The sequence below is a fragment of the Melanerpes formicivorus genome, unplaced genomic scaffold (genome assembly GCF_026170545.1).
Source record: "Melanerpes formicivorus ecotype bairdi unplaced genomic scaffold, bMelFor1.0.p_v2 SCAF_17, whole genome shotgun sequence".
NCBI classification, from domain to species: domain Eukaryota; kingdom Metazoa; phylum Chordata; class Aves; order Piciformes; family Picidae; genus Melanerpes; species Melanerpes formicivorus.
The window spans coordinates 9,786,868-9,805,711 of NW_027142369.1; the positions used below are offsets into that span (position 1 = coordinate 9,786,868).

The window sequence follows — 18,844 nt, forward strand, 5'->3', positions numbered from 1 at the left end:
AAAGAGAAGAGAAATCCATTTGGTTTAGCTGGGAATCACAGTGTGAAACCTCCACTTCTCTCTCCCACTACTTACAAAGTGCTCAGCATGGGTCAGTCCCCAGAGGTCTGATGATGCTGAGAGCTGGACCCTCCTGAGTGCAACAGGATGGGTGGGTGTTGCAAGAGGTGAGGTACTCCAACAGATCAGATATGCTGCAAGCAGTTACTTGGCCTCCTTGCAAAACTTGGCTCATAATATCTCTTCAATCCTCCACTCACTCACCTGGCAGGGATGAACAGAAGAATAACCCAAGAGAGCTTGAAGTGAGCACAATAGCTCATGCCTGGGGCTGTGCATCAAAAAATAAGGAGCAAAGTGTTTCCAATAGGTGCTTAGTAAGTGAACACCATCCCTTCACTGCATTACCTGAGACAGGCTTTAGTGGAAAAAATAGACTGTGACAGGGTAAGTGACGATGAGATCATGGTGAATTAGGGTTGCATGAGCAACCCTGAACCTGGCCTTCCTTGACACTGAGACTGGAACAATGCTCTGTGAGAAGTGTGATTTCTGGGGAAGCAGCATGTAACTGCCCTCACTGAACAGGACAGTGATCACCATGGATTGAACGAGGCAACTAAAAATACTCCCAAGTCTTCAGAGTGTTTTGTGAAACCTTCTCATTTTCCTTGACATCAGACAGAAAGGCTGTAGGACCTTCATAGTACAATGTTCTCTTAGATGTTACGCAATTCCTCCCCACAAATACTGCATTACAACAGGTCACCTAGTCCTACAGCATGGAAGATAAAAGCAAAGCCATGGGGCAAGTTGGACAATTCTGCTTCTTGGACCAAAATAAGACACATTCACTATGAACTCATGGCTTCCTTATCCACCTGATTTTTCTGTTCTTCTCTTTGACCATGGTCTTCCAAAGTATGGACCTCTGATTATAGGTGAAGGTTAGTTGAAAGTATTGTGCCCTGATCTTCATGTCACCTGGGGACAGAATAAAGAGAATAGATTAAGACTGTAGCATGATGAGTTCAGGGCTGACAGTATGAAACACTCACTAATGCAAGACCAGTACAGTGGTTAGATGAATTCATTCACTTCCTTCACTGCTGTGATTTGTGGTCATCATAAGACCACACAGAATCATTAAAGTGGGGACATGTTAGCTTTAACCTAGCTGAAAACACAACAATGAGATCATAAGAATATCTTTAATGGGTTGCACCATAAGTCCATCTCATCTGATGTCCTGGCTCCAAAGTCAGCCAGCCAACATCAGACACTGAGGGAAGAGTAGGACAATGGGAAAGTGCACAGTAATGCCTCCTCAGAAAGGTCTCCTAGCTCCCAAAATCTGCAATTTGAAAATTTCCTGAGCCAAACCCAGCACCTTTAATAAATTCCAATGGACTCTTCCAAGTGCTCCTCCATACCTTTTGGAAATGCTTAGTGATGAGTTTTGTTGAATCTATGAACCATGTGACAAACCACCTCCTGTGGCTGGCTTTGAACCTTCACCCATCTAGTAAAGTACCATAGGTTTTTCTACAGAATTAGAAAGAATAGAGTGGCTGAATGACAAACGATTACTTATTCATCTGCTCCTGATGTTGTAAGCACTCTGTCCCATCCTTGGAGGACAGATGATGGCATCTGTCTTCTAGAGCCTCAGCCAGGAGCACATCACAAGGAAGCCATCCCAAATCTCCCCTAATCTCTCCAGCATTTCTAGATCTGTGATTACTTTTGAGTTGGTCCCACTCATAGCTGCTTGCATTGCAGAATGATGCTGCTGGTTTTTATCCTCATGTCTATCTGCTATGACGTGGAAGGCTGAGCCAATAAACAGTGCAGGTCCACCAAAATGTATGGCCAGGACACCAGCTTGATTTAAAACTTCTGTCACTGCATTTTTATTGTTGGCATTTCAAGCTGTAACTAGATTGAATGGTCACAAGAAGAGCACAGAGTGCTCTGTGTGTGTTTTGGGCTTCTGATACAATAGGGGTCTAACCCTGAGATGACCATAACACAATAGAGAACACAGTCCTTCCCAAACACACATAGCTCATTCAGTCAGTGCAATTAAGACACAGAGATGCCTGTTGCCAACAGGACCTTTTGACTCCAAATTTCAAGCCTGAACAGTTATCCAGGAATAGCAGGGTCATTTGGCCCTCACCTTTAGCTTGCCTCAAGAATGAGGTTTCAAATCAAGTAAGGTTTACTCCCTCTGGAGACGCTAGAGGATCTCCCTCTACCAAAATTCACATGAAAAAAAAAAAAAATAAATCAGGGAAATGACTGAGACCAACTTAAATACAATGTTCTTCTTCAAAAACTTAGGGGTTTTGATAGCATCCCAAAACTCTAGCTCTGCAAGTTCAAATTGTTTGAGCATGTTTTTTATAATATAGATGTCTCCTTGCTTTGTAGGCTGTTGGAGCAATGCCTCTGCTAAGTGGACTTTAACATTTTTAATTCTCTCTTTTTTTTTTCCCCAGACCATTGCTTCTCTTCTTCTTGGGGATATTTGCCATCCATTCTATAATTTCACCATTATCTGATGGTAGGACTCAATGACCTTTCTAGACTTTAATTAAAGTTTATTTCTTTTCAAATCATCTTCATCAAATTCATGTTTCCAAGCCACCTCTCTTGTGAATATTTTATCATTCTGACTGCAAGGAGATACATGACAGAAATGTATTAATTACTTTTTATTTTATCAAATTGATGAATTAATCCATGAATGGGTATGAAAAGGGTAGAGAGTATCTGCCGAAGTCTATATAGATGTCATGTTAGTCATTTTATGAGTCACTTTACAATTTTTACACTATTTGAGTTTTCAACTGCAAATACAGGCTTTAGTAGATCAAACCCAACATGTAACCACCCAGTTAAGCCTAATTAAGCATCTGTAGTTTGCTACATTGTGCACAAATCAGAGGTATCACCTTCGTCTTCAACATGTGTTTAAGATGGTAGAAAGGAGTTAATGAGGTCATTACCTATCCCAGATGTAGGTAACAAGATGAGAGCAATGGGGACATGAACTGCAGGTAGGTGACCTGTGAGCATGGCTGTGGAGCAGGCTTGGGCTGGGGGATCTCCCTGTCTCCAGAGTATGGGGCTGCTCAGGTAGGGAGATGTTGCCCCAGACTCAGACAGGGTTTCCCAGGTGCTTGCAGTGGTTCTGTTGGCCAAAGCCAGTGAGCTCCTCAACACAATGAGAAATACTTCGTTACAGACTCCACTCTCAGCTATGGATTTCTTTAATGGTTGGGGCAAGACAGTCAGGCAGAGCTTTAGCATCTCTGCTCCACTTCTCATAGATGAAACAGAGGGAGAAGAAGGGAACTCACTCCTCAGTGCCCAGGGAGCTGAAGATAAACACATCAAGCTCTGCCATGTTGTCAGATGCTGTGTCTGTACAAGGATGTGCAAAAATCACAAACTTAGAAAGTCAGCCTCTGCTTTTGAGTAATCAGCAGGGCAACAGTGATTACATCTAGCCCTTTGGTAACTTCAGAAACAGACTCTTTCCTCCAGGCTGGGGAGGAAGGGAGGAACTGCTGTTGCTCCATTTTCTCCACCAAAAGCAGCAGAGCCCCAGCGATGAACTGCAAGTGCAGACTGGGCTGCACCTGTTGCTCTGCATTTGCTGTCAGGGCTGCTGTGATGGTGTATCCCAGAGCACACACCCATACACACAGATCTCTACATGGGATGAAAGATGTTACTCAGATTGGGAACCACATTCCTCATTTAACCCTCTGTGGTACAATGACCTCTTTCTTCTGCTTCCAAACACCACAAAAGACTGTTTAATATCTTCATAACATAATGTACGAGGCTTTACAATAGTATGTCCAGAATGGAACTAAAGAGTTAAGTATCCTAACATTCAGACTGAAAGTTAAAGCATTAAAAAAAGGGGAAATCACGGAGCAAGTAAGATAAGTCCATTCCTCTTTGGTTCCACGCACCCCATCTCTGCAAGCAATGAAGAAAGGACTCTGAAGGAGGTCACAGGCAGTTCTGGAGCATTTTGGCTTCAGAGGGCATTACATTTGTTCTGCGTCTTCCCCTCTTCTAGGTAAATCCCTTAGCCAAGGAAACTCCAGCCTGAGTTAACAGTTTTATTCTAGATCCACCAAAGGGAAAGAGAAACTGGGATGTTAGGCCCTGGATATTAAAAGTGGGGTCCTGGAACACCATAGCAAGCATTCAACTCCCCAACACTCTATCACTAGGCCATTCAAAGAGCGCTCAATGTGCTAACAGAACAAATGCATTAATGTGGCATGAAGATCGTCATAACAGGGCTCGGGAAAGTTTACCTAATCAGGGAAACTGTCTGGCATGGAATACAGCAGGGAGAATTATACCTGAACCTCAAGGAGCCTTGAAGTTAGTGAAAGCCACCATACATTTCTAGTGACTGAGAGATAACTTACTGCTGCTATACTCATAGCAGACTAACCAATGCTTTGGTAGCCCTAAGCCTCAGAGCTGCACTTCTTTGTCTCACTATGAGCCATAATTGGGGAAATCTGCCTTCTGTTCAGATGCCAGGTACAACTGTGAAAAGGATATACCTCAATTATGCATGAAATACACATAAAGTGAATCATAGAACTGCTTCAGTTGGAAAAGGCCTTTAAGATCAAGTGCAACCACTATCTACTTCAACTAAGTCTGGTGCTAAACCATGTCCCTTAGCACCACATTTGTGCACCTTTTAAACACCAGGGATGTGAATTCAACCACCTCCCTGGGAACTCTATCCCAGTGTTTGAGAACCCTTTCAGTGAAGAAAAGTTGGGAGTTTTGGCACAGATGGAGGACCTTGGCTTTATGGAAGAGCAAGAAAGGAAGGGGTATACACATAGAATGCCTTTCCTCAAAGGCAGTGAACCCATCAGGGTGGGTAAGAGGACCAGCAGTGTGGCAAGTACCTGGGTTATGGATGGTGGGAGTACACGTTGAGGCTTTCTGTGTCATCTGAAAGCCAGACTGACGCTAACTTCCAGTACAACAACCCTCAGAGACACTGCATGTCTTGGAAAATGTAGAAATGAAACCTACTTTAAAACTGAGCAAGCAAAGAAATACTTTTTCCATTGAAGCAGGACAGGGAGCTGTTCTTTGGTTTACTTGTAAACTGCCTGCACTAATTGCCAGTGTGGTTTGTGCCTCAGCTTCCCCATCTTTGTGATGAGGAGGTTGCTGCTGCACCGCTCCTGAGAAGTCTTGTAGGAGCACAGACCCTCTTTATGGACATAGTACTTTTTTTAATATGTCTGCCACTCTAGCTGGACGGTGCTGGGCCCGTCCATCTGTCCATCCCTCCATCTGCAGGAAGCATTGCATGTGATCTGCTTGGGGAGCTTGTCCTTGCCCCCTGCTCTTGCAGACTATGTCTCTCCACAACCCCTGCAGCACAGTTGTGCCTTTGTTTTTGCATTCCCCTGCCTGTACTGCTAAACAAAGTGATGCACAGGGCCTCAGGACCCTTTGGGACTATTAGCTGCTCTGAAAACAAACCTTTCTCCTCCCACGCTGGAGTCAGCTTCACATACCAGCACCTCAGGGAAATAACTCAGCTCCATTGCCTGCCTTTCACCTCCCCGACCAACAGTCCTACTGATGATTTTCTCCTACCAAGCAACTCCCTGCTGGCTTTATAACATGCTCCAAACAAGAGCATCCTTTGGGTTCCCCCGCACACCTCCTCCAGTTGTAGAAGGAGAAGTAATTGCATTTGTCACCTCTGAGCATATACCCACAACCCACTGAAAGTGAGCCACTATTCCCATTTACAAACAGGTAGGTAATCTCTTCTCACATGCCCTTAGAAATCATTGTGCTATCAGAGCAGGCTGTGCAGATTAGCCAATACTGGGAGATTGTCCTCAGCAAAGCAGTAAAAGCTTTAAGTGCACTAGATTGGTTTTTGATTGACTTTGGGAGGAATAGTATATCAGAAGAATCCCAATAAGCTCTCCCTGTGGTATTTTAAGTGGATATAATGGTCAGAACTGACAGACAGTAATGAGCCTTGTAGACAGGGGCAACTGTATGTTATTTAATTTCCACTAAAGAAGATATCTCAGCAAGGAAGCTCAGGTTTAAGACAACACACAAATACGCAACAGCTAGATTTTGTTTCCATCACTGCTGTAGCACAGCATGGTCTAGATCATTCTACAGCTTAAAATTTGGAGGCAAATACCTTAAACTTCACCAGACAAGGAATGCAAATAAAAAAATACTTCCTCTTTGGAGAGGCCAAGCAAGAGTATCTCTCATACACCTCACCTCCCAGCATCTAACGGCTTTCACACAAATCATTTGAAGCTGCAGATGTGAAATTGCTGATTAGTCCCTGTGGAATTTCAGCTTGGATGTGGGAGAATGAATCCCCTTTGCATCAAATGTCAGACAGCCAGACATGGACACCCTGCAGCCAGAGGTACTTTGGATTTTTTTTTCTTTGAAGTTGTGAGACTTGAAGAAGAGTTTCTTAGAGAACGTGGATTAATTACCCTGTCAGGCACTCCACACTGATTCTCGTGAGGGTCTCCTTGGCATTCCACTCTCCTCTGATTCAGAAGGATGAGAAGAAACATTAAAAATAACCCTTTAATGAAAATTCCTGACTTTCCATAAAATGTTTGTAAAATAAACAGGGCTGGTTGGATGCTTTCATTTACTACACCAAAGATGTAAACAGGCTCTTTTCAGACTCTTGATGTTGCTGTTTTCTCATGGTTTTTTCCCAGCAGACAACCAGAGACTGAAGTTTGGTTCTCCCTGTCTGGGTCAATTGAGGCTATAAGGCCAGCAGGGAGGAGCCACCACCCTGCCCATACCGTGCCAAGACCTCCTGGGAGAGAAGCCAGCACTAGCCCACACTGCCTTTACTGCCCCATCGCCGGGTCCATTGCAGCAGCCAAGTGTGCTGCTGCTCCCACCAACGCTAAAGTCATCAGCAGCAATGTCTTAATTGGGAGCTGGCCTAGCAAACGTACCTCTCCTGGGCTCCTCCCAGCACCTCATCTCACTATCTGTGTGCAAGCAAAGACATTATGTCTCTAAAAGAGCTGGATATAATGAGTCTAAAACCTGAAGGTATGCCCTTTTTTGGTGAGAAAATGGTTGGTATGACTCAGCCCCTCACTTACTCTTAAAGGCAGTGGTTGGTGGCATACAGTACCTGTGCACCAACTCATTGAGTAGCAGGCATCATACCCAGAAAATCTGATTTAAGTCTGTTACTCTTTGCCACCTAGGTGGGAAGTGGACAGGGTGGGAGATGCAGCAGATCAGAGGATAAAGCAAAAGTTATAGGAAAGCAGAAGGCAGTAATTGTGCTTGTTTAATGAGAGATCCAGGTGCTGCGGCTCAGTCTGCTTTCAAGAAAAAAAGGAATTAGTTGCTGCTCAATCCATCTATTGCTGAAGCAGAAAGACCAATATTGAGAGATTTATGCTTGTGTGCTACAAGATGTGTGTCCAAAGGGTCCTAGCTAATATGCACAGAGCCCAATGCAAACAACAGCATGTGAGTGCCCTAACAGCCCATGCCTGGGGCCACACACATGTACATGATGTCCCATGGCAATACTCAGGCCATGTGGCAGGAGTGGATAGATGCTTTTATATGTCCCAAAGGGAAGGGAAAATGTCATGTAAGAGCTCCAGTGCAGTTCAGAGCATACCTCAACACAGCTCCATAAAATTTCTTTTTAGTGTGTTGCATTTTCAGCACATGAGGAAGAAGAAACCAGGCTGTGGCTGAGGCTGGCCACCGCCACAGTGTGCAGCTGCTTCTGCAAGGGCTGAAAGTTGTGCTCAGCTACATCCCTGCATTTCAGCTGAGGTTTTACAAGCAGGAAGGGCCCACAAGTCTCCCCATTGCACCATGTTTCTCAATGTTGGTTCCCATCCAGGTAAGATGTCTGAGGGCACTGGCAGTGAATTAAAGGGCAAACGGCTGCCTTAAAAACTGTGCTACTAACCCCACAAAACTTTGTTTATTTTTAAGTGTTTTGTACAATTTTTTTTTTTTTTTTAAGATTTTGCAGCACTCTCTGCTCTCCACATGCTGCCTGTGGATATGGGGACTGATCTGGACACTCATGACCCTTCACCCATTGCACCTCTGACCCACATGAAAACCCAAATCATGTTCACTGAACTTGGTCCCAGAGGTGGCAGATAAGATTTTTCACTTCCCTTGCTGTAGCAGAGGACCTTGACAGCTAGGAGACCTAACTCAGTCTCCATGATTTAAGCTGGACAGCCAGGCCAGACAGCTCTGGAGCTTGATTTGGCTATTTCTAGAAGATTTAGATAACAAAAAAAAGTTGCTTACATAAAGCCTCTGGTTGTCCTGCCTCCTAATTACAATCCAAATATATTAATACGTGCCACAGTATTGAACAACAAAAACTCAAACAGGAGCAATAATTCAACACACTGTGTAAGCTACCAAAATCTTTCTAAGCCCATGTCTTGGCCCTTTGCTTCCCAGCCTGGTGAGAACTCTCCCCTTCCCAATGGCATTGCAGAAAAACTCACAGTTTGTAACTCCATTTTTAGCAAGATCTCCATCCTTCAGCTGGTTCAATGGGCCTTGTCCCTAGAGGAGAGTTCAGGAAAATTAGCCCACACAAGAAAGCTGAACAGCCTTTAACTTGCATCTTATGTTGGGAGAGAATTGATAGGGGAGATGTGAGTAACATGGAGATGGTAGCAGGGAATGTTGTCTCACTGCCATCCACATAGCAAGAACAGAGTGGCATCAAACTAGTGGAAGGTAGCTTAAATATAAACAAAAAAGAAGATTTTTCATATACACACAGAAAAAAAAAATCCACCTCTGGAAACTCCTTGCAGCGTTGCCCCAGGGATACTGGTTACCCAACTTTGAGAGGAGAATTAATACATCCACAGAAAATACATCTTCTGGGGATGGTTAAGCATAAAGATGCCACATCAGGCTTGGGAAGCCCCTGAGCAGAACACTGGTATGAGCTGGAGGTTGTTGAGGAGAAACATTATCTCATGTTTGCTCTGCTCTTAGCTTCCTCCCTCTCTGGCCAGGATCTGCTGTTCAGCAGCCTGCTGAGTCCCTGGGTTGTTCCTGTGCTTACCAAAACCAAATGACCTCATGACTTACTGTGGAGAAGCCATTCTACCACCAAGCTCATCTGGGAACACCTGCCACACAACCAGAGGCTCAAGGCACAGGCTGGCACAATTAAGATTATTCACACCTAAACAGTTTAAGCAAGATATTTCACAAATTGTATGAGATCAACTGCACAGAGCACAGCCGTGCAGGCAGCCCTCTGCTACCTGGAACTGCTGAAGCTGCATCCTGCCTTAGCCCAGACGCTGAGCAGTGCAGACATGTCCCACCACACCACCTCTGACTATCTTAATTTTCAGCTGCAGATTCAAAGCAAAAACAGTATCGAGTGCTTAGGCAGTGGTTTTCATTTTCCACCACTTTCTAATCAGCAACTAATTAATTCTCAGTGCCCCTGTGAGGTAAATATATCCGTTTCATGCATTAATACATATATATATTATGTTTGATCTTTCCTTAACAAGTCCCCATAGCCCTGGAAATTCACACTGAAAACAGAGCAGGGGGGAAAACAGCACCAGCTTTGAAATCCAAAGATCTTCATTTGTATGTCAGGTTGAAAGTAAAAAGAAAATAGTTATTTGGCAGGTCTTTTCCCACTGAGGGATTGGTTTCCTTCAATTTGTATTTAATAAGTGCACCAGTGAAAAGTATTTAATGCATAATGTATAATATAACTAGCAGTACACTAAATAACAACCTGTGACTTCAGACATTAATGACTGTTTGTGACTATTCTTTTGAATTTCAAAATACACAGAAAATATTTGTCAGCAGTAAAAATAAGCTTGAGAAAAATAAATAAAATATGGGTGCAATAATCCCAAGTCATGATGTGCCTATTTAAATGCATACATAGTTCTGTTTAATGAAGAACAGCAAACACTGGTTTTGTATAATATTCTACTAATGTGTATACTAGATTACAGTAATATTAAATGTATTTTCACCTCAGCTGCAGAAGAATTGCCAATTCAGTACAACACTTGCAGCAGAAGGATATGATATGTTTGTACCTTCTCACTTTTTTAACTTCTTGGCTTTTACGCAAAGATGAGAGAAATCCTTTCACCCACAGAAGGACAGAGATTTCGTGCCAAAGAATATTTATTTGGATGAGATAAATCCAATTATTGCCATTTTATTTAATTCTATTTTTCACATTTTTGGAAAATGTCCACTAGGTTCATTCTCTTTAACCAAGGAGGCAACAGCATTCAGAGGTATCTTTTGCATGGCAATGAACTGCGCTCTGGGAAGCACGCAAGCATTTTCAGGGGTACGCTTAAGTCCAGTTTAACTAAGTTTAAACACATCCTTAAAGCTGGGAACACACTTAAGTGCTGTCCTAGCCAGGGCTGAGTAGACTCAACTTCATAACTATTTTCTGAGCTATGACTTAAGCCTTTTTTTTGTTTTAATTTCAAATTGGATTGGTTATTACACTCTGCTAGCAAAACAAGATGCCCTGCTATAGCTTGTATGTCTTGCAACACACAGACTTTTCACTATGATGGTTATGTAGAACAGCATCTAAGAAGCTTGTCCCTCCCAAATTTTTCAGTCCTTCTGTTATTCAGAAAACTCCCAGTCTCTCAGAAGCTGCCCTGCATTATCCAGGGAGACGATCCCGGAGGACCCACTACACTTTAAGCCAAAGACACACTTGACAGCACATCAGTTCACTCAAAGCTTTGACATGGGGCATGGTGCTAGAGGCAAGACCTGGGGCATCAGATTGGGTGCTCCGTGTAGGGAAAAACTTCCAGAAATATTAAGGTGAAACAAGAATTTACTAAAAAGTGAAAGTTTCGAGATGGTCAGATGTTACTAGCTGGGACTGAATTTCCTGGGTATGTTCCAAAGTAAAAAGAAAAAATAAAAATAAATGAAAAAAAAAAATTTAAAAAAAAATAAAAAAAATTAAAAAGTAAAAAAAGAGAAAAAAAAAGAAAAAAAAAGAACAAGGAAAAGTTGAATTCTTAGAAATTCAAGCATGGAATACGTGGCTTTGCTTCAAACTTCATAACAAAAAAATTAACAAAGTTAAGCATCCAAGCAGTTAGACTTTATGTTCTCTGTAAAATAAAACATTGTACTTAATAGTTCACCTTGCAAAAATACATTAAAAAGAAATCTAGTTCAAATTGATCTAACCTGATCCTCCTTGGTCCATGAACTTTAAACACACAAACAAACAAACAAACAAAATTCATAATTTTCACAGTTTCCTTGTGTTCCAATGGACATTCTACTTTGTTATGACCCAGAAAAGATCTTTTGCTCTGCTGATACCTAGTGAAAGGGAGCACTGATACCTTCTTCCTTACCCAGCTCCTCTCAGGGTATGGAAACTAGGCACAGACAAGTGTCTCAAATGTCTTAAAAAGCCTTAAACATTCTGTTTCCAAAAAAAAGCAGCTACAAACTGCAGAACAAATGCAGCTGGTGCAGAGATATTTTCTTGGGTTTGCTGAGAGCCCGGAGCCTGGAACAAAGTTCTCTGGAGTGCCTCGCTCAGCTGCTTGAGAGATAGCCTGTAAGGAACTGTAGGTTTTGAGGTCTTCAAGGCAACATAGGAAAAAATGACTAAATTTATAACCTGGGAATCTACCTAAATAGCAATAGGTCAAGGACATACTCATTTTGGTACACAGAGGCCTTTACAAGCCACTCAAATTACAAATGCTACAAAAGTGCTGAGTTAACTTCTGTTCTGGTAAATGCAATTCTAATCCACAGCACAGGCATTCCCACAGTACACAGTTGTCAGGGTGGGGTCATAGTCAGGAAAAGAAGGTTTCTGAGGCATTCAGATCTGCACCACTGCTTCACTACTCAAGAACCACTGATAGCTCTGAAGTATGGGCCACATGCTGCTCTCTGTTATACTGGATTAAATCTGTAACCCATAGTGTGCTAAATCTGGATTTACACTTGCTTTGAAAATGCAGAGTCTGGCCTTTGCTCCTGCAAAGTGTCAGAAGGCAAAGACACTTCAGATAGTCATTGCAGCATCTCTGGATCTTGCTGAATGTGGCATCCTCCATGGCCCAGCCCTCATTCGTGAGCACCCAACCAGTTTTCCAGCCAATCTTTCAGAAAGAAAATGAAGACAGAAGAGCAAAGTATTCCCAAAACCTAACTAGACAGTGGTTTAGTATGCTGCTCTACTGATTTAATGAGGTTGCTTCAAAAAGGTGCAGCAGACCCACTCTGCTTTTACAAAGAGCTGTGCAACCTCTGTCAGCTGAACTTCAATTATCCAATTTCCCCAGTACATGGAAAGGCAATGCATGTTAATTACAGTGAAAGTTATTTTAGTAGCTCAATCATTCAAATGCTGCTAGGCTTCTCATAAACTCAGAGAAGCCAAGGTAATGCTATAGACATGGGTGTGTTCACATGTCAGCTCTACGTATCTGAAAAATTAAAGACTTGACAGCAATTTAGAAAATGAGTTGCTGAGGTTTTTTAAACACTGAGCAGATCAAAGGTCTGATGAAATTTGTGGATATGTTGTAATTGTTAACCATTTTAGAAGGGATCTCCCAGACAGGAATGCAGTTTAAGCAATTGTTCGCAAATGTGTAGGATCACTTTGGATCTTCCAGCCTCAGAACTAGCACAGAAATACGCATGTGATTTACTGTGGCAGGGGAACAAACCCCTCCTCATTTGGAGCTGGGCTAATTTCTGAGCGAGACAGCTGAGACAGGAAAAGCCATTTAAGTAATGTAGCATTTAAAAGGCCTGGACTGACCTTCATTTCTATCTCCTTTCTTGCAGTGCTGCCTCTGAAGTGCTGTGCAACATAAATAGCATCTGCCCTAGGATTTTTAGCCTGAGCTTAGCAGAAAAGGCTCTAGTGGCAGTGATGCACCCTTTTGCAGTGATTAGTCACTGAAGTTTTTCAGTTCTGCTGCCATTTAGGGCATATGTTACACTTCTATTTATCCAGATATGACTGGGAAGGCAGCTGATGAGGAGTGACTGAGGGCACCCTTGCTCAGCAAACCTGTGTACTAGATAAAAATAGAAAGCACAAAGCACATAAAATGGGAGGATGAAAACTGGCCCAGTAAAGAAGGCAACTTTAGGACACAAAGTTTTCCTTCAGCCTCCAAGCATGTTGAAATTAAACCTGTCATGGGAGTCAAGTGATCAGACTGGCAAGGACTGCAAGAACCCCTCTGCAGCATGGGAGCACAGGCAGCTTCCCAGGGTGATTATGCAAGAAATTGTTATTGCAGGGGCTTGGGCATTGCATACCTTCCCAGTCTCCTCTGCACCTTTCTGCTTGCATCTGGTCTTCTTGGGGTGGGTGGGGGGTGTGTGTGGTGGAAAGCTATAAGATGCCAAGAAGCATCTGTAACTTAGAGAAGGACATTTCAAAACTTCTTACCATGATACCTCTCACTCATGACCCCAGGAGCTATGGGATCTCCACCACCCCACTTGTGTTGGCATGATTGGTGGTGCCGAAGAGCCAGGCTCAGCCCTGCAAAGTCTCATTCTTCAAGCATAAAGCGCACACAGGTGGTCTACATGCCCTTCTCCGAGACTGGCAGCCATTCTTGGTGCACAAGTGGCTGCTGCTCTGTGCTCACCAGAGAACATGCATCCCCATGCGGCCCAGCACAGTGAGCTCTCCCCTGCCCCATAGCACCAGCTCACATCCCCCAGAAGCATCAGAGACTCTTGAACTCTGCAGATTTCCACTTGGGCAGAGAGTCTAGGGAGAGATGGCAATGAACAACTACAACAAGAACAATCCCAGGCATACAAAGCCTCCCCAGAAGAGGCATAGTGGAGCTGAATCTCAGTAGATCTTTGAAGCACCACACAAATGAATCAACCAGCCTTTTAGGTGGAAGAAATACCAGCATGGTTCTTCACCACTCCCAGCACAGCCACAGAGCAGAAAGGGTCCTTTTAAGTTCTATGCAGAGGCCTGCAGATCATCTGCTGTGCATTTGCTCACTAACCACAAAGCCATTGCCCATTTCAGGAGAAGGCTAGAAGCAGGACTGCTGCAAACTTTTATGCACAGCTCAACCTGCAGCTGCTGTAGCTTTAATAATGCTTCTTCTCAGTTCATCGCCTCCCGCCTGATTGCATTTGCAGTTTCATCTATTCTCTGGCCACTGAATTATGTGGCCATGAGTGGAGCAGAGAAACAACAGGGAAAATGATCATTCTTCCCTTGTGTTGCACAAAATGCTCCTGCAGCAAGGCAGGCAAAGGATGATCAGATGATGCCAGAGCAAGGGAGTGACACAAGGAGGGATGTGTGGTTGGGGGAGATGGTCACGCAGTGGATGGAGGCTTGGAGCAGACTCAGGAGTAGGGATGAGTTTTCAGTAGTGCAAAGGGAAGCTGATAAACCATCAAACTCTAAGCAAAAGCAGAGCATTAAATAAACCAAATGCCAGTCACACAGACATCCTTATTGGCTTTAACAATATTATTCACCCATTTGAAAACAAGCACATACTTAAGACACGTTCCAGCTGAGGACCTTGAAGGGGCTGGCCTGTGGGTGCAGTGCCTTCTTGTGCAGAGCATTAAAACCAGTTCTTATTCCAGCTAACATTTTGGGGAAAGTATTTTGGGACATTTTCAAGGTCTGATCTTTTGGGGACATTACAAAGTTTCTCAGAGCACTGGCAAGGGCTGACCATATATTAAAGGCCTTTTAAAAGCCCAGCAATTCTTAACACATCCAGTGAATCGCCATCACCTGATGGAGCAGAATCAACAGTCCTGACCGGACAGTGAAATCATTCAGAAACATTTAGCCTCAGGCGCTCACTTGTAACAGCAATCTGGGCACAAAACAATTGGAGTATTTCTTCTCACCACATCTCAGATGTTATACAAGGAAAAAAACAAACCACAAAGCCATGAGAATTCTTCCTAGTACAACTCTAACCTCTCAGGCTCTGAATCCAAATCTCTGGAAATCAGGAGACATCATTTCTCCATAGGGTTACCTGAAACAGTGGAATCCTCCTGCAACAGAACTTCTGGAAACTCTGCAACGCTATCTGCAACTTTGTACTTCAGATTTCTTTTATAGCTCCTGCCTGAACATAAAAAAATGTTCTTAGATGCTCCACACATCTTTTTGGGCATCCTGTTTGATATCACACACCAGAAATGCTGCCTAATTCCCTGGGTTTACCATTTCAGTCACATGGACAGATGAAGGATGAGCAAGGAGAATAGCAGCATCCTCAAGTTGAAAACAGAAATGTAGCCACTCAGACAAGGTGTGTTTTGGGCTAATTTACCAGATCTGCCAAGGAGGCAGCTCTGCTACAGCTGAGGGGGGTGTAGATTCAAGACCCTCCAAGTTACGGTGGCAAATCCAGGTTCCAAAGTTTCTCCTTCCCAGTAGAAACCATAGGCCCAGGTGCAAACAGGATCACTGAAATCATCCCAGGTTTAGTCTGTTCTTAACCTGCAGTTTAAAGGAAATGTATCAAATAAGAGTATTTTTCACCTGGATCATTTCAGGGAATTCAGTATTCAGGGACTCAAAAAAAACCCAAACCAAAATCCCTCAGCCATGCTGAGGCAGAGAAGGGCATGGTGATCTGATGCTGACATGTACATGTTTCTGTTCACATCTAGATGTGACTCACCAGTTCTGCCAAGTCCCTAGGGACCCTGGTTAGACCATCAGTCCCCCAGCTGCACTAGGTAAGCAGGAAGGGTTGGCAGAAGTAGAAGAGATACCAAGAAGTGTGCAAACACTTTGAAAACAAAGAAGTGTGCTTCTCTGGCAGGAATAGAGCCCTGGCTGCTTCCTTCTGCCAAGATGGAAGTTCACATCCTGCTCTAAAAAGACCTGGAGCAATGTATGCTTTATCCAAAGTCAACTGTCATGAATGAGAGACTGGTATTGCCTTCCAAGGCTGAAACTTCTACTCCTTAACTAAACAGAATGTGACATTATTACAGACAGAAAGAGCTCACCACTTCCAAGGAGTCCTGTTTGCTCCTCAGGACTGAGGAGGAATCCCAAGAAGATAGCAGGAAGAAGTTAATAAAGTTTTTCCACGTGATATTTATCTGCTCTCAAGTGTCAGCCAGTTTGCCCATCTGGGATATTAATAATGTAAATAGTGCTAAAGGTTGTTTTGCTCAGAATAAGCCACGGGAACTTATAGAGTTCATTAGACTCACATATTTCCTCTCCTCCCATTTAACTAAAGAGAGAGGATGTCGTGCCATTTCCTTTCACACAAAACTGTTGGGTTTTGGCATGGTTTTTACATTATTTCATTAGTCCACTCAAATTTCACTGAATTGGGAATATTCTAGTGACAATAATGTCCCTCTCCTGCTGAGTATCAGAAGGTGGAAAATAGAAAGCTCCGTCATGCAAATGCAGCCTCAGCAAAACACCCAAGGTGGTTGGACAATATCTTTTAGTCAATTTATGCTTCCTGCATTTGCTTGTGAATTTGTGGAAATAAAAACAAACCACAGTTTCCCCTCTCTCTAAAACCTACTGCTGCTTCATCCCATGAAGAAAACCACTCCACAGTTCAGCCTTACCCACTCTTGGTGCCATGTCCCATAAACCCAAAAAAGAAAAACAACCAACACAACATAAAATATGGTACACAGCCAAAAGCCCAATTCAAAGCCCCATGTAAAACATCCTTCTACCGTTCGTGGAAGTTAGTAAGCAGACATATTACTCACTGATTGATATATTACCCTCCCCTGCCAACGCATCTGGGCACATCACAAAGTAGAAAACAGTACATTAATCTCTGTCAGAGGGAAATCAATGGGAAGCAGGCACCTAATTCCCTTAGCTGCTATGGGAAGTCCCACCCTTCCTTCACTTACCATAAATCAAATTTAAAAGAAAATCTTTCTCTGTCTGTGAACATACTGCATCTGCCCAGCCATGATCTCTTCCCTCTGAAATTCATCTCTTAGCAGCTGGTCCTGGGGTGCAAGAACCATGTGCCACCGCAGTTCTTCCTGAGGTCCAGGGGTGGAGCTCCAAGAGGCTGTTACAGTCTTGCGTGCTGACTGAGAGTCAACTCCTCTGTACCAAATCATCCCTGAGCAGGCAGGTACAGGGGAAAGTAAAATGAAGGTGACGCCTCAAAATAAATATGGAATTGAGAATCAAACATTAATTTTGCAGTTGGGTACTTGCCAGCTGAGTTATTCTGCTCCCCCAAGCACTGTAGCTTCTGCCTGCAGTGGGAACATTTGTCAAAATCACATTTGTTATTTTATTGGTACTAGTTCAGCAGTTTAGATACATATCTATGAGCAATCACTTTCTTGTTCCTAGCTTCCAACATTCTGGATAGTTTTTTCATAGGAAAACATGATTAATTACAGGAATCTGAGGGGAATGTCAGAAGGACTGAGCAAGATGACACCTGGTAGGTTTGCTCCTTGCACATTATGGAATTGACTCCACAGTGTTGCAAAACTTCTCTCAAACAAGGTTCTGCAGTTCACTTCCAAACCCATGTCTCGTGGTGAGCTGAGCAGATGTATGTTCCTGTACAATTTTCTGAGGTAGCACAGAAGGAGAACTATACAGGGGAAAGGTTTCTTGGAGCATCTGAAGAAGTGCTAGTGCTGCCCTTCAAAGATAACTATCTACCCCACAATTTCCACAACTCTGTGGCTGTTAGTGCTCTGGAAAGCATCTCAAACCAAATGACACAAGTACAGGGCAGCCTCCCTGGGTCCAACGGGCCTTACACTTACCTCAGCTATGTCTGCAGAAGCTCTGCTAGCTTTGTTCCTCATGAGATCTCTCCATTAATGAAGACCTGGATTGCTTCTAATCCTACTGTACTTGCTGGCTGGGCAAAGAAGACATCAGTCTCCAGCATCCACTGTGCTGCCAAAAGCAAATGCATTTTCTTTTTTGTTCTTCATGTGGTGGGGCTTTTTAAAATCTTCAAGAGACATTCATTCATGTTAAATTGTATAGAAATAAATTTAATTTCCCAGTACAGCAAAAGTCCCTTTCTGTCATGAAGTCCCACCTCTATAAAGCTGTTTGCTTCATGCCTATTAATTTTGTCCTTCTGAAATCAGCAGGAAGATAGGCAGAAACTCCCCCTGCAGAGATGAGAGCACAAAAAGGAGTGGGGAGCACCTAAAGACACCGTTTGCATGCCCAAAACCACCAAGTTCATCAGTACAGAATGGTGCTTTGTTGGTTTATGCTCTGAAATTGCAACTAGACCAAAGGAGTAATGGAAACACTTCCCAGCTGAGGACAAATGGCAGGAGATGAGCAGGGGCAGGTGATTGCATTGAGGGCAGAGGAAGCAGAGCAGCCTTCTCCAATGCAGCAAGGAAACCTCTTTGATCAGACTTTTACAATTGAAAATGCAGATTCAGATTGCCCCAAAGAGATCTGCATCAGACTGGTGAAAGCAAAAGGGAGCCCAAAAAGTTTGTCTGTTGGGGGCAAGTTTGACTACAATTTATTTTATTTTTTTTTTAATTAACTTTTCTTTTTTGAAGGAGCATTTCAAAAGTTTACATAGAGCTCCTTTCTATAAATGTCACACCAAATGCATATTAAATGTAACTTACATTTAAGTGTGCGTGAGGAATAAATATTACAAAATAGACAGTTTATCTGAAATGAAATAACGTATCTGGATTTAGATCA

The 18,844-nt window shown here is 43.1% G+C and overlaps 1 long non-coding RNA gene across 1 annotated transcript; it reads right to left on the bottom strand.

Moving 5' to 3' along the window:
• Positions 1-272: 272 nt before the first annotated feature.
• LOC137446508 (uncharacterized) lies at positions 273-17,210 on the bottom strand. The gene is made up of 3 exons (XR_010988663.1): positions 17,035-17,210; positions 8,592-8,652; positions 273-984 (listed from the first exon to the last, which is right to left on the bottom strand). It is a non-coding gene; the product is annotated as an uncharacterized lncRNA (long non-coding RNA).
• Between the last annotated feature and the right edge of the window lie 1,634 nt (positions 17,211-18,844).